General features: G+C 49.3%; 1 protein-coding gene across 3 annotated transcripts in view; it reads right to left on the reverse strand.

Annotated features, from left to right (window-relative positions):
- The window catches only part of GSG1L (GSG1 like), a 271,431-nt gene that overhangs the window by 254,009 nt on the left and 1,297 nt on the right, over window positions 1-16,125 (reverse strand). The window lies entirely within an intron of this gene.

The following is a 16,125-nucleotide window of genomic DNA, read 5'->3' on the forward strand; positions in this document are numbered from 1 at the left end:
AAGAAAAAACAAGAAGGCAGAGCATAGGGGAATTTTTGGGGATGGTGAAATGACTCTGTCTGACACTACAATGGTGGGTCCGTGTCTTACTCATTCATCCAAGCCCACAGAATGCGCAATGCTATGAGTGAACATAACGTAAACTATGGACTCTGGGTGATGGTCCCAGTGACATGCCAGTGAAGGTCCATCAGTTGTTACCAATGCACCATTCTGGTGGGAGATGCTGGTAATGGGGAGGCTGTGCATGTGGAGGAAAGGGGAGATTCAGGATATGTCGATACTCTATGCTCCATTTTGCTGTGAACCTAAAACTGCTTTAAAAATAAAGTGTATTGGCTGGATGCGGTGGCTCACGCCTGTAATCCCAGCACTTTGGGAGGCCAGGGCAGGTGGATCACTTGAGACCAGGAGTTCAAAACCAGCCTGGCAATGTGGTGAAACCCTGTCTCTACAAAAAATACAAAAATTAGATGGGCGTGGTGGCACGCTTCTATAGTCTCAGCTACTTGGAGGGCTGTGGCGAGAGGATTACTTGAGCCTAGGAGGCAGAGAGGTTGCAGTGAGCTGAGACCGCACCATTGCACTCCAGCCTGGGCAACAAGAATGAAATTCCATCTCAAATAATAACAATAATCATAAATACAATCAAGTCTTCCTAAGCTGATCTCAACAGGTACCAGGTCAACTAAAACTCCAACATTTTGGGGAAGCTGAGGCAGGTGGATTGCCTGAGCTCAGGAGTTCGGGACCAGCTTGGCCAACATGGTGAAACCCCGTCTCTACTCAAAACACAAAAATTAGCGGGGTGTGGTGGCGCATGCCTGTAATCCCAGCTACTTGGGAGCCTGAAGCAGGAGAATCGCTTGAACCCGGGAGGTGGGGGTTGCAATGAGCTGAGATGGAGCCACTGCACTCCAGCCTGGGTGACAGAGCAAGACTTTGTCTCAAAAAAATAAAAATTAAATAAAAATTAAAGACCCAACGTTTATATATTCCATCATGAAATTCTCTATTTTGAAGATGAATGGGGAAAATGTTCTAGGAATTCAGGAAGAATAATAATAATAAGTTGCCCACAAAGGAACAAAACTTGGCGCCGACCTCAGACATCGCTTCCTCATCACCGGATGCCAGAAAACAAGGAGAGCTGCCCTCAGGATCTTGACGGGAAGGGTTTAAACCTATGGGGTCTATGCCCAGCCACGAGGTCATCCACATCTGTAGGCCATGGAGAGATACTGCTAAGAAAACAAGCACTCGTGCATTGAGGAGCAAGTCCACTATTCATGGCCGTCTCTGCTTCCATCCACGTCACCAGTCCCTGGCTCTCTGGCTCAGTGCACTCTGGAACACCAGGTTTGTCCCCATTTCTCAAACTCCCCCCGCTCTTTCCCTGCGCAAAGCCCTTGTAGGTGCCATGTCCTCTGCCTGGACACGGTTTCCTCTGATCGCCTGAAGACTCCCTCTCAGTCTTCAAGTCTCACTCAGATGCCACCTGCCCAGAGAGGGAAAAGTTTGCTACTTTGGATATCATTCACACGCACGCACACACACACACACACACACACACACGTGAGCATAAACACATGACTGGAAGTTCCATGAGGACAGGAACCTAGTCATCCTCTTCGCTGAATCCAGCTTCCATCATTGGACCTGGCACATAGACGGCGACCGGCCCACAGACCATCATACCTAGCGTTCAAAGCCAACCAGCACCCATATGAATAAAAACAAGGAAACCTGACGAAAGGGTGTTGCAATTAGCCATGAAACCAGTTAAGCCCGGAATTAGGTTGCAATGATTGTGACGCGTATGAATAAAAAACAGAATTCAAGAGCAACTAATTTTCTCATCCTACCAGGGAAGATGCAATAGATGCTGTCTTTGTTCTTCATAATTGTAACAGAAATAGAAGTCCAAGTGTTAACAATAGAATTAACATCAGTAGGTATGCTTTTTCAATCAATAAAGAAAAAAAAAAGCAAAACCTAATCTATATAGTAAAGGATTAAAAAAAAATTTAAAAAACAACAACTAAGAATTGGAAGCATTCAACAAAAAGAAAGAAGTGAGATCAAAGGTGTTTGTTATAGAAATAAATGTTATTTGGTTAAGACTCTGGGGTTGTACCGAAAGATAAGTAAATAAAGCTAACTCTATGTTCTTACCAGATAATCACCTAACAAAAAGACACGGAAAAGTTAAAATAAAAAGTCTAGTGAGAGATATATCAAGGGAATACAAACAAAAGGAAGCAGGGATAGCAATATTAAAATATGAAAAAGTAGAATGCAAAGTAAAAAGCGTTCACTGGGGGAAAAGAGCCATTTTATCTCGAGGAAAGATAAAATCCACAATTCCACAATGAAAATATAACTGTCAGGAATCTCCTTGTGATGAATAACATAGGCTCAAACTTTATTTTATGAAAACAAAAACTGTCAGAAATTCAAGTAAAAATGGAAAGAACCCTATTGAAGAGAAAGAGATTAACTTACCTCATTCAGCTTTTGGCAGGTAAAGAAAGTAAAGATAAATAAACAACCATTTAGAGGCCGTGCACAGTGGCTCACGCTTGTAATCCTAGCACTTTGGGAGGCTGAAGTGGGAGGATTGCTTGAGGCCAATAGTTTGAGACCAGCCTGGACCCCATCTCTACAAAAAAAAATTTTTTTTAATTAGCCAGGTACTGCGGCATGCACCTGTAGTCCCAGCTACTCAGGAGGCTGAAGTGGAGGGATCACTTGAACCCAGGAAGATGAAGCTACAGTGAGCCACGGTGGCACCACTGCACTCCAGCCTGGGTAACAGAGCAAGACTCTGTCTCAAAAAATATATATAACGATATAAAGCACTTAAATAATACTGTCTATAAAACTGCTTTAAACTGTACACAGGGAATATATCTATTTTTTCAAATAAAACATTTATGAAAAAATTTTTAGGCAGAAATTGCATAGGCTACTTTATCATTCAGTAAATTAGAAATTAATGACAAAAATTTAAGCTAATAAGGCAAGGCATTTTAAGCAACTAAGACACGGCATTTTTTTAATAGACGGAGTCTCATTATGTTGCCCAGGCTGGTCTCTAACTCCTGGATTCAAGTGATCCTCCCACTTCAGCCTCCCAAAGTGCAGGGATCACAGGCGTGAGCCACTGCACCTGGCCTGTACTGGGACATTTGTAATGCTCTTCTAAATTATTCTTGGATCAATGAAGTAAAAAAATCAAAATTTCTGAACTTTTAGAGACAGAACTGTAATTGCATAATTTTTAGAAAATCATCTCAAAGAAAGCACTGCACTTTAAAGTACTACACTCACATGATATGGCTAAAGCTGTACTCAGAGGCAAACTCATAGCATTAAATGAATTCATAATTTTTAACTATGAAAAAACAAAATTTCCAAAATAAAAACTTGCAAGCATTACCTCAGAAAAGTCAGACAAAAGAAAACTAGGATGTATCAGAAAATGTAAACAAAAAGAATCAATAAATACAAGCACAATGATCCTTTTTAAAAAAAAAAAAGATATGGAGGAGGGGGCAATAAAGCAGCCAAGCTGGCATGACCTGGGCTAGAGAAAAAAAGGGAGAAGGCTAGAACAAATCAGGCCTGGGGCCTATGGGATGTGCAGTCTCAATAGAGGTCCCATGTAAAGGTTTCAAGCCAGTCAGCACTTTCTGGAGGTCTGGAAAGCAATTTTTACCAGGGCCCATATCACCCTTCGTAGACTTGAGCAAGACAAAACTATTAGAATAAAAACCACAAAATACACAGGAGCAGGAATGAGAAAAGGAAACTCATCAAAGAGAGGCTTTTTCTTTAAATCCTTTTAAATTCCTTTTAATTCTTATTAAAATTCCTTTTAATTTATTTTAAAAGGAATTCTATGCTAAATAACTAAAATAGTATGCTAAATTTTATGCAAATATATTTGCAACTCTTGATGAAGAAATGATTTGCTGAGAAAAGACAACTCACTAAAAATTGACTTAAGAAGTAGAAAACTGGACCACGTGTGGTAGCTCACACCTGTAAACCCAACACTTTGGGAGGCCAAGGCAGGAGGATCACTTGACCCCAGAAGTTCAAGACCAGCCTGAGCAACATAACAAGACCCTACCTCTACAAAAAAAAAAAAAAATTTAAATTAGGCGGGCATGGTGACACATGTCTGTAGTCTCAGGTACTTGGGAGTCTGAGATGGGAGGATCACTTGAGCCTGAAAGGTCAAGACTGCAGTGAGCTGTGATTGTACCACAGCACTCCAGCGGGTGACAGAGTAAGAATTTGTCTCAAAAAAAAAGGAAGAAAGAAAAGAAAAAAAGAAGTAGAAAACTAAAGTGATCCATCACCAAGGACTAACTTACTCTGCTTAGAATGCTCCCCTCTTCTCCCCCAAGAACTCTATGGCTGCCCTCTTACAGTCGTTCAGGCCTCAGTTCAGATGTCACCTTGTCAAAGAAGTCTCCCCAACACTGGATCCAAAACTCTATCCTCAAGAGCTACCTCATGACTGTTTCATGGAATTCAAAGCACTATATCTCTATATGAAGTCATTGATTTATCTATGGTTTAACTTATTCATTTTCTTTCTCTCCACTGGAATGGAAGCTCCTCGTGGGCAGGAACCTTATTTATCAATTTCACCTAGTAAACCTGGTGCCTGGCAGAGGACCTGGTACAGAGTAGATGCTTAATAGATGTGATGAATGAATGAATGATACCAAAGGAGACGACAACTTCCAGAAAATCCTTCCAAATAATCTGTCATTACAAAGGCAAGCAAATCTTTTTTTTTTTTTTTTTAAGAGGGACTTACTCTGTCACCCAGGCTGGAGGGCAGTGGTGCAATCACAGCTCACTGCAGCCAAGAACTCCTGGGCTCAAGCGATCCTCCCATCTCAGCCTCCCCAGTAGCTAGGACTACAGGTGCACGCCACCACGCCTGGCTAATGTTTTTTGTAGAGATGGGGTCTTGCTATGTTGGTCTTGAACATCTCACCTCAAGAAATCCTCCTGTCTCAGCCTCCAGAAGGGCTGGAATAGGAGGCAAGGGCCACTGCATCCAGCTAGAAGGCTAGATCTTTAAAGATAGAGATAGGGATACTGGAAAATACGTCAATGGTCAGAACACCTCGGCCAGCAGGTAAGGGTTTGGTATATGGAAAGATGACCTTAGGTCTCAAAATTCTACCATCGCCATTAGAGGAAAACTGTAAAGCAGGCTTCAAAAGTCACAAAGAGGTTACTTATTGGCTTATGCAGTCAACAGCCTATTAGCCTTCACTCACTCCAAGGAGCCCAAATGCTTCCTGAACCCTTGAGTTCCAGGGGTCATTTTTGGTCTGCAACTGGTGCCATATAAGCCACCATCACCATTGTATCTGTTCTCATTGTCTGTCTCCTCCAGAATGCAAGCTCCGTGAAGAGAAGGACTGTCTGCTTTCTCCCCTACTGAATCCACAATGGCCTTAGTAAGGGCTTGACAAATTTAGGTTACACGCACAAATGAAGAAACCACCTCTTGTCGTATGTCTTCCTTCTCTGGAATGGAAGTTCCATGAAGCTAAAACCCTCATCCGTCTTGTTTCCTGCTACAGTCCCCTGCACCTAGACAAAGCCTAGCACGTAGTAGGTGCTCACGAAAATAAATGAAAGAAGGACTGAGAATTTGTAGCCTCTGCTTCGGAGTCATCCCAAGTGTTCATTACCTACCACTCCCAAGAAATTTGGCTTTTGGTTGGAGTGGGCATTTTCTGAATAACAGCTATTCTGACCAATAGGGCATAAGTCATAAAACTGAAGGCCAAGGTCTAGTAGAACCTTAAGGGATAGTCAAAGATCAGCAACTAGGAAGCAGGGCTCCAGGTTCTCGTGCCAGCTCTGCCAGTGACTAAGAGATGGTTTGGAAAAGGGTCTTTCCCTGCAGGGACTTGCATTTCCTTGTTCATAAAACAAAGAGTTGATTCTCAGACAGTGATTCTCAAAGCGTGGGTTGCACATCACTGAGGCATCGAGGTAGATCCAGCAATTGGCAGCATGTCAGGTAGGGAGAAGTGTTACAGAAAAGAAAAAAAAAAAAAGCTGCGTAGTGGAATAAGGTGGGGAGGTGGCTGTGACTTTAAATAGGGTGGCCAAGGAAGACCTCATTCACAAGGAACGTTTGAGGGAAGTGACGGGGTGGAAATCTGGAGAAAGAGTTTCAGGCTAAGGGAACTGCACGTGCAAAGGTCCTGGGGCTGGAACATGCCTGGAGGTGTGTGTGCAAGAGGACGGTGGGGCTGCAGCAGAGACAAGGAGGAAGAGTATCATGGAAGACGGGTAGAGAGTAACAGGGCAGGTGATGGGGGATCTTGTAGCCACTGAGAGGACACTGGCTTTACCGGGAATGACATGGGAGCCATTGGAGGGTCTGAGCAGAGGGACTCCAGCAGTGGGCAGTAGGATTGCTCAGCACGGTGGGTGACACACAGAAGCAGGATGACCAGTGAGTGGTAGAGGCCAGAAATGGTGCAGGCTGAGACCGGGGGGCGGAGGAGACAGGGGAAATGGTGGCACTCTGGATGTGTTTGGGAAGAGAGTCAGCAGGATTTGGCGATAGATTAAATGAGCTGTGTAAGGATGAGTGTTGTGTTTGTGTCTGTGAAGAGAGAGAAAGGAGTCAAAGACAATTCCAGGGTCTTTTGCCTGAGAATTTGGGAAGATGGAGCTGTCATTTGGTGAGATGGGGCAGGGGTAGGGGTGGGGAAGTCATCTGTGCCACCAATGTTCAACATGTCACCAATGTCCCCTGGTTTCTACTTTCTTTTACTATTATTATTTTTTAAAAAATTTTTAGAGATTGGGTCTCACTATGTTGTCCAGGATGGTCTCAAACTCCTGGCCTCAACCAATCCTCCCACCTCAGCCTCCCTAAGTGCTGGGGTTACAGGTGTGTGCCACCCTGCAGGCCCCAGGTCTCTGCTTTCTAGGCACATGTGAAATTCTCCAGCCCTTGAAGGGGTGGACATGGCCATGTGATTTGCTTTGGCCAATGAGATGTGAGCAGGATGGCAATTCCCGTCCAACAGCCATGGAAACCCAGAGATAGAGCGTCCTTTATCCAGACCCCCCAATGAGGTCAGCATGAAATAGAGCCCCCTGCTGATCTGCTATGCACGTGGCACGGGAGCAAGAGATCCGCTAGGGTTGTCGGCGACCTCCCACGTCTGCAGATTGCTGCAGTGGCATAGCCCAGCCTGCCTGGGGTTGAGGAGGGCAGAAAACAGATGACTGAGTAGGAACGTGTTAATCTGAGATGCCTGAGACCCCCACCTGGAGACATCCACGGAGCAGGGACACAGTGACTTGTGTCCAATTCTTCTGTCCCCCCGCCCCACCCAGCTGTGTTCTGGAGAGGGTCTTCCTCCTCTACGCCCCCTCTAAGACCACCCAGAAGATCTCCCCCAAGGTGGGGCTGGAGCCAAGTGGGGCCGCCTGGGACAAGGCTGGCAGAGGGGGGCAGATAGTTTGGTCCGTGGTGTCCAAGGAGCTGGAGGAGTGGGGATTTCAGCCTCCAGTCCCCTCTTCCAGAAGAGGACCCCCTGTAGAGAAACCAGGATGGAGAGAGACCCAGAGAGGAAGGAGGACATGCAGACACGGACAAAGGGAGGCAGACGCCCCATAAATGTGTCCAGAGGAGGCAGAGGCAATCAAGCTGATATGGGGAGAAACCGCTTCCCACATGCCACATTTGCTTAGAGTGTGAGTGACTAATAGAAATCGCACTGTTTTCCTAAGATGTTTGTATTCCTCTAGTCACACTTTACATAAGACTTCTTGTTGTTGTTATTATTAATGTATCATCGTTATTTGGGCAGCGTGGAGAGGGGTCAGTGATGAAATGAAGCCCCCGTCCTCCAAACACTGCGCCCACCCACTGCCGCCAATGGGGGGAGAGAGGGGGACGGGAAGGCAGAGACAGATGAGGGAGGGTCTGGCCTCCCCTATCCGCCTGGATCAGGCGCAGCCACTCCCCTAGGGATGGGGCCTCTGAGAGTCACTTCCCCTGCGGGGCCTCCTGGAAAAGAGCGAGGGGAGGTGGGAAGGGCCACGTGTGCTCCTGCCGCCTCCCCTGGCTATTTCGGGCTCCCATCGCTCGCCTCTCTCCGCTCCAGCTTCTCTGGCACGCTCCTCCCTGTGCATGAGCACCCATGCACAGGTGTGTGTCTGTGCATCATGTGTGTGTGCACACACGTGTGTCTCTTTCTCGGCCCACATATTTCTCCCTTTCTCTGTCTGTTTCTGTCTCTTTGCTGCTCTCTGCCTCTCTGGTCGGGTGTGCACCCAGCATGGTGCGTGTGCCTTGATCTCCCTCTGTGTCTCCTCAGCTCTGTCTCTGTGTCTCTCCTTGCTCCCTCCCTCTGTATGTGTCTGCCTTTTTCTCTGTTGGTCGCTCCTTCTCAGTCCCCCTTGAAGCCTCCCTCTGCGTCCCTCTCAGATTCTGTGCGTGCCACCACCCTGTGTCTGTCACCCCCCAGTCCTCACAATGTCTCTGTCTCCTGCCCTCCTCCCCCGTGGCTATCTCTGACGCACACTCCGGGAGGCCGGGAAATGGGACGAGGCTACCACAGCCACTACCCTCTCCAAGCTCTAGCCCAAACACCAACCCCAACTCTGCTTCCAGAAGCTGAGCGCAGGCTCCACCCTCCACAACCCCAGTCACCTCCCATCCCCAGCCCCCACCATTGGGAAAGAAGGACGGTCCCTGAGAGGGGACCCTGCCTCCTCCAGCCAAGCTTGGGGCCAGGTCCTCTTCCATACCTTGCCCTCATCACCCACACTTTGGGAGGCCAAGGCAGATGGATCACCTGAGGTCAGGAGTTCGAGACCAGCCTGTCCAACATGGCGAAAGCCTGTCTCTACTAAAAATACAAAACGTAGCCCAGCATGGTGATGCGATCCTGTAATCCCAGCTACTTGGGAGGCTGAGGCAGGAGAATCGCCTGAACCCCAGATCACTTGCAATGAACCGAGATTGCACCATTGCACTCCAGCCTGGGTGACAGAATGAAACTCCATTTCAAAAAATAATAATAAAATATTATTATAACAAATATTTTTACATAAAAACAAAACAGTTGGGGGCTGGGAACTCGGTCCTGTCAAGCGCAAAACTCTGGCCTAGAAGTTGCAAATTGATGGGACAAGGGTCTACCCACACCTCAAAAGGGTTTGATTTTGGCCTGCAGATCAGATGTCTTTAAAAAAAAATGGCTGGGCGCAGTGGCGCGTGCCTGTAGTCCCAACTACTCAGGAGGCTGAGGTTGGAGGATCGCTTGAGTCCAGGAGTTCTGGGCTGTAGTGCGTTATGCTGATTGGGTGTCTACACTAAGTTCAGCATCAATATGGTGACCTCCCGGGAGCGGGGGACCACCAGGTTGCCTAAGGAGGGGTGAACCGGCCCAGGTCGGAAACGGAGCAGGTCAAAACTCCCGTGCTAATCAGTAGTGGGATCGCGCCTGTGAACAGCCACTGCACTCCAGCCTGGGCAACATAGCAAGACCCTGTCTCTAAAAAAAAAATAAAAATAAAAAATAAAAAAATGGATTAATTGCCAAATGTGAACAATCAAGAGATGTCATATAAAAACTGGGAGTTTTGAACAAAAATGGACCACTAGGCACCCCATGAGCCCCCTCCTGCAGTGAGAATGCCTTCTGGAACCTAGCAGCGGTTGCCCAGCCCCCACAGGCCCCCGCAACTTCCTCACCTCACTCTCACTGGTTTCCAGCCTGGTCCCTGTGGGATTTTAATTGGTAACTCTGGATCTGAGGGAAGGACCAGCCTCCAGGAGCCCAGTGGCCATGGCTCTGATGTCTGAGGGGTGGTGATGGACTCTGTGAGCTGTAGCATTTTTCTATTTTTATTTTCATTTATTTTTGAGACAGGATCTCCCTCTGTTGCCCGGGCTGGATGCAGTGGCGTGATCATAACTCACTACAGCCTCAAACTCCTGGGCTCAAGCAATCCTCCCACCTCAGCCCCCTGAGTAGCTGGGACTTAAAGGCACACACCACCACACCTGGCTAATTTTTTTATTTTTTTATAGAGATAGGATCTCGCTATGTTGCCCAGGCTGGTCTTGAACTCCTCAAGGGATCCTCTCTCCCCAGCCTCCCAAAGTGCTGGGATTACAGGAATGAGCCATTGCACCCAGCTAGCATTGTTCTAATAAACTCCTTTTTTAGTCTTCTTTTTTTTTGAGACGGAGTTTTGTTCTGTCATCTGGGTTGGAGTGCAGTGGCACAATCTCACCTCACTGCAACCTCCACCTCCCAGGTTCAAGTGATTATCCTGCCTCAGCCTCCCAAGTAGCTGGGACTACAGATGCCCGCCACCACCCGGCTAATTTTTGTATTTTTAGTACAGATGACAGGGTTTTACCATGTTGACCACGCTGGTCTCGATTTCCAGACCTCAGGTGATCCGCCCGCCTTAGCCTCCCAAAGTGCTGGGATTACAGACATGAGCCACCACGCCCAGCCTATTCCCCTTTTATTCTTATCTGGGGTTAAATTTGTTTCCATCACTTGGGACCAAAAGAGCTCAACCCGCACCATCCCAAAGGCAGCAGAAGCCTGAGGTTGCAGCATCCTTACAAGACAGCTCTGAGTCTGGCACCCCAGAATTTAAACACAGGGGAGTGACCGTGAGCTCCCCACAGGATCCCACCAAGCACCTCTCCTAGGAAATAAACCAAGAGAGGGAGCAGTGAAGAAAAGAAGAACATGTGAAGTCCACGGGAATGACAGGCACGGAGTAGAGAGCCCGGAACTCTTGCTGCCCTAAGGCGCCCCCAAAGCCCCAGTGCATTCCACCAAGTCCCTGAGTCCCTCCTAAAGACTTGGTCCCTGTCACACGTTGCTGCCTCCCCGAACCTGGACGAGCTGCCACGCTGAGCCCCATGGCACTGAAGTGCCAGCTCATCTAGGCTCTGGGGGCAGCACGATGTGACCGGGACAAGGCTTGTCCTTAGGGAGCCAGCGTCCCTGTAGGGGGATGGGTGATAGAGAAAAACTAGTGTGATGCGTAGTGGGTACCACCAGAATCAGAGCAGTGGGGACATCAGGAGCGTGAGGGAGTGCTGGCGGGCGGCGAGGCGGCTGATTTCAGTGGGGCAGTCCAGGAAGGCTTCACGGACAGGAGGACATTTGAGCAGAGACTTTGCTCAGGGATGTCTTGGGGAAGAGTTCCTGGGACGCACGGAACAGCCTGGAGAAGAGTGACTGTGGGGGCGGAGAGCAGCGGGGAAGGGCAGGAGGTAGTAGGGAAGACTGTGGAGGGCCTGGCGGTCCTTGGAAGGCACTGGACTGTGACTGACTGAGGAAGGATCCGGAGCGGAGAACGGGGGTGATCCAGGTCAGACGGAACAGGGAGCCCTCTGGCCACTGGGTGGAGAAACGGAGCATGAAGTCAAAGCCAGGAGCAGGGGCAGCTGCAGGGCGAGGTTGGATGGACTGGGTTCTGAGTGACCCACTGGCAGGATGGACCAATGGACCAGGGGTGGGGCAGGACGCTGAGGTTTGGAGGCTTGAGCCCCTGGAAGGGAAGGGCGGCAATTCAGGTAAACTGAGGGCAGAATAGTTGCGGGGGGACTGTGGACTCCCCTAAGGGGCAGCTCCGCTCACTGCCATTGGGAGTACAGACTCCATCTGCCAGGTTTTCAAGAAAAGCCATAAATCCAGATGTTTCTATGAAGTGCCCTCCATATTCAAATGTTGGCGACTTACTCAAAGACACCGTGAACACTGCAGGGCCAAACAAAACAGCTACGTCTTTCAGATGTGACATGCAGGCCCCTGTCTGCAGCCTCAGACTTGAGGGTCAGATGGCAGCAAGGCCCGTTTACCAAGTGCTGGCTGTGGCCAGAGGAGTGCTGGGACCACATCATCGGATCAACCCTGAAGATGCTATTGCGGGGTGGATAGGATCATCCTCAGGCCCAGAGAGGGCAGACTCCTACGCAAGGTCACACAGCAGCCCACAGTGGTGTGAGGAATGCAACCCAGACCATCTGGGCCCAAACCCTGTGATGCGTCACAGGACAGGTCTCTGTCACCTCCATCATTCACACAGAACACCCAACAAAACCTCCATTTTACACACGAGGAAAGAAAAGGCCAGGGAGAGCGGGAGGGTGATTTCTCCAAAGCCACTCAGCAAGTTGGCATCAGAGCCTGGAGCCGAACCCAGTGCTCGTGACTCCAGATGCAGTGCTCTGCCCAACAAGCCTTGTTCGGGAAGCCCCGGGAGCCTGAGTGAACTGGACTGGGGAGACTGGCGGGGAGGGGGGCAGCATGGCACAACAGGCAAGAGCCAGGCTCCGGAGCCTCCTGCCGGGCGCACATCCCAGCTTTGCCAATTACTAGCTGTGTGACCTTGGGCAACTCACTTCACCTCTCTGTGCCTCTGTTTACTTATCTGGGAAATAAGAGTAACCAGCGCACCCACCTCATATGGCTATTATGCAGACAAAAGGAAGTAATACTTGTCAGGCCAGGCGTGATGGCTTATGCCTGTAATCCCAGCACTTTGGGAGGCCAAGGCAAGCAAATCTCGTGAGCCCAGGAGTTTGAGACCATCCTGGGCAACATAGTGAAACCCTGCCTCTACAAAAAATGCAAAAATTAGCTGAGTGCGGTGGCATGCACCTGTGGTCCCAGCTACTCAGGAGGCTGAGGCGGGAGGATGGCCTGAGCCCAGGAGGTGGAGGCTGCAGTGAGCTATGCTCACAACACTGCACTCCAGCCTGGGTGACAGAGCAAGACCCTGTCTCAAAAACAAACAAACAAACAAACAAAAATGTGTCGAGGAGTTAGAGCAATGCCTTCCACCATCCAAAGCTTTGTCTGTCAGATGCTCCCAACATGAAACCCGTCTAATATGACACTAACATACTCCTGGTTGGGGACATCACAGGGGTCTTCATCCTTGTGACACTGTAGCGGCATAATTTAGGGGACTGGGCAGAAGAGCTGGGGATCTCTGTTCAAAAGAAAGGAAGACAAGAGAGGTACAGGGAAGGCTAGCTGGGGACTTGACTCTGTGTGACAAGAGGGCGGTCGGAGGTGCCATGCCCTGCATCTGACTAACAATGACTCGGATGCTGGGTGCAGAATGAACTAGGGAGTGGGGGTGATGGCAGAGGCGGAGAGATGGCTGCAGAAGTCCATGGGAGACAGGGCTGGCTCTGGGTGACTCAGACCAGGGTGGCAGCAACAGAGAGGTGACTGAATCCTCACACCTCGGCTGGGTACTAGCTGCTCTGATCCCCACCTATGCAGTACCCCAGGGAGGCTCCTGCCTGAAACCACGTTCTGGTAAGAGGCAGAGCCGAGCCTTGAACTTCCACCAGTTCTGCAGGGAAGGGAGTGTTTTTGAGTCTGAAGGAAATATGCTCCTTCCTTCCCCAATGTCTCTGGGACTGCGGGTGGAGCCACTGAGGTGTGGGGCGTGTTGGCTCCCAGCCTGGGTCCCACTTGTGTCTTCTGGCTTCACATCCAGCCCGTCGTCACCCAGCCCTGGGACTGGTCCCTCTCTTCTCTCTCCAATCCCACCTACCACCTGCCAGCCTGGTAAGTCCCCCAAGACTCCTCCACCTCCCCCCAGTCTTCCCAAACCACCCCTTTCCTGCGGCTCAAAAGCATACAGGGTGATATCCAACGCGTGTGGATGTCACCTGTGCTCCCAGCTGGCACGAGCTCCCACCTGCCCCACCATCGCCCCCACCCCACACCTTCATTCTCCCCTCCCTCAGGCCTCTCTGCAGCCACCCCCACCCCACTCACCAGGAAGATGCCTGCGTCTGCTCCCCACGCCACCCCTCCCCAGCATCTCAACCAGAAGAGAAATCCAATTTGTGTGAAGGGCTTGGGGTGACTCTGTGTCGAGGCCACGCTTCCCTTTCTGTTTGTGGAAGGACGCGGGTGCTCTTCTTGGAGCAAGGAGAAAAGGTTTCTTTGTGCCGGGTCTGGTGAAAGTGTGTCTGTTTAGGGCAGGCTGCAGTTTTCTTTGTGAATGCTGTAGATTTTTAATGTGGGAAAAAGGGCTTATTACATTTCCCTGTGGCTGCCCGAGTCGGGAGAGGGTTTTCTGAGCAGAAAAAGGAATGACCGAACAGGCGAACAGGCGTTGGAGAGGAAGGAACATTTAGCAGCTCCTTCTCACGGAGCGGTGAGGATCTCTGGGTTGGTGTTTGCATTTGGGTGCACGTGAAACATACAGAAGGAAAGAAAGCTTTGCTGTAGTTTCACGGAAGGGAGACAAGGAAGTTCAGCCTTGATGTATGGGGGTAGGGGAGGTGGGATTTTGTTCAGGGGGCTATTGGGGTGTTTTTTTTCCTCTTCCAGTAAAAATATAAAATGGTCACAGAACCCAGAAGAAAGGTTGTCATGGCAACAAAAGTTTGAGGCCGGGTACTTGCTATCACCCTTTCAGGACCACGGCGGAGGAGAACGCAGGATTTTGGCACTGTAGGATCAGCTGCAGAAGCCACCCCAGCTGGCTCTGATTCCCAAATTTCTCACCAGTACTGACAAGCTGATAACTATTTTCCAAGCTCTCAGAGAGGAAAATTGTGATTTTGGGGGAGGGATGGTCTCCAGCCCACAGTGGCCAAGAGGAAACCGTGGGTTTCTTTTATTTACCCAACAAATTAACCATCCTCGTTTCTAACTGAGTATTGAGAGTGAGGGTCTTAACTGAGCCCCCCCCAAAATGCCACCTTCCCTGACCCCTCAAATGCACTATTCTCTTCCCCGATCCCTTTACTCTGATTACTTTCTGTCCCTGAGAAGACAATTCGAGCTTCCTTGCCAGAATCCCCTTTGAGACTCAAGTTCCTCATCTGAAGAAGCAAGCACCCTAGGAGCGTCTGCCTCCAAGGCAGCAGCCAGGATTCCACAAGATTCAGGAGGTGGGAAGTTTCAACAGGACCTGGTGCACGTTAAAGGCTCAATAAATGTTAGCTAACATGGCTTTTTAAATATTTTTCAATTAATAATTTTTAAAAACACATAAATATCCCGAGTCAAGGCGTGGATAAACTACAGGGAAATAATTGTAGCAAGTCCTGGGACCGTGACCTTCAGGGAGCAGCCAAGAGAGACTTCAAGCAATTAAGAGGCTCAGCTGACCAGCGTGGACCAGGACACTCCACAGAAGAAGAGAGAGGACCATTCCGGTGCCGGAGACATGCTGTTGTCTTTTCCGGGGTGTGCACAGAGGAAGGAAGAGAGGCAGAGGTGGTATGTGCCCAGGACTGGGTCTCCTGAACCTTGGAAACACCTTGAACTTGGAGAAAGATGTACAGTAGCAAGATGTCTACTTCAAAGGACACATGTTTCTGACAACAAGGTGTTATGAGGCCTCCGTGTGAGGGGTTAGGGTTGGGCTGTGCGGAAGGCAGGGAATTTTGGCCAAGATGCCTTTTGAAGTTAATAGCTTTAATTGCATCCCACAGTAAACATTCGCATCTTGAGTGTAAACCAGAAGTGAGTCTGATGGGGTGAAACCAATCAGGGCCAGGTCCCTATTCAAACACCATGTATCTCTGACAAACGGCCAGCCCAGCTCAAGTCACAGAAAAGTTTGGTCAGGTACCCCCAGAAGACAGAGGAGGCGGCACCCCAGGAAACCTCCAGTTCATAGTCCCAAGGCGCCATCCAGTATGCACCCTGCAAATGTTTATCGAAGACCTACTATGCGCTAGACATTACTCAGAGGCGGCAGTGAACAAGACCAACCGGGCTGGCCCTCACAGAGTGACATCCTATGGGAAGAGGGCTCTATAAGCTAGTGACCAAAAACAGGCCCCAGAAAATGTCAGGCAGTGCCAAGTGCGGCAGGGAGATAAAGGCAGAGGTGAGATCCAAAGCTTCCTCCCTCTGCCCTCTAACCCACTTAGGCCACTGGCTTATTTAAGGCAAACTAAGGTTGGTCGTCTGCTCTCCCCTACCCTTGAGCACACACATATGTGGTGTCCACACTGAAGAGCTAGGCACGCAGGGAGGAGTTTTAACCTTGGAGAAAGAGGTCAGTTCACTCAGGAGGGTACCCACGCCTGGA

Source organism: Aotus nancymaae, unplaced genomic scaffold (assembly GCF_030222135.1).
Source record: "Aotus nancymaae isolate 86718 unplaced genomic scaffold, 86718_ANA_hifiasm-v0.15.2.pri h1tg000049l, whole genome shotgun sequence".
NCBI lineage: Eukaryota > Metazoa > Chordata > Mammalia > Primates > Aotidae > Aotus > Aotus nancymaae.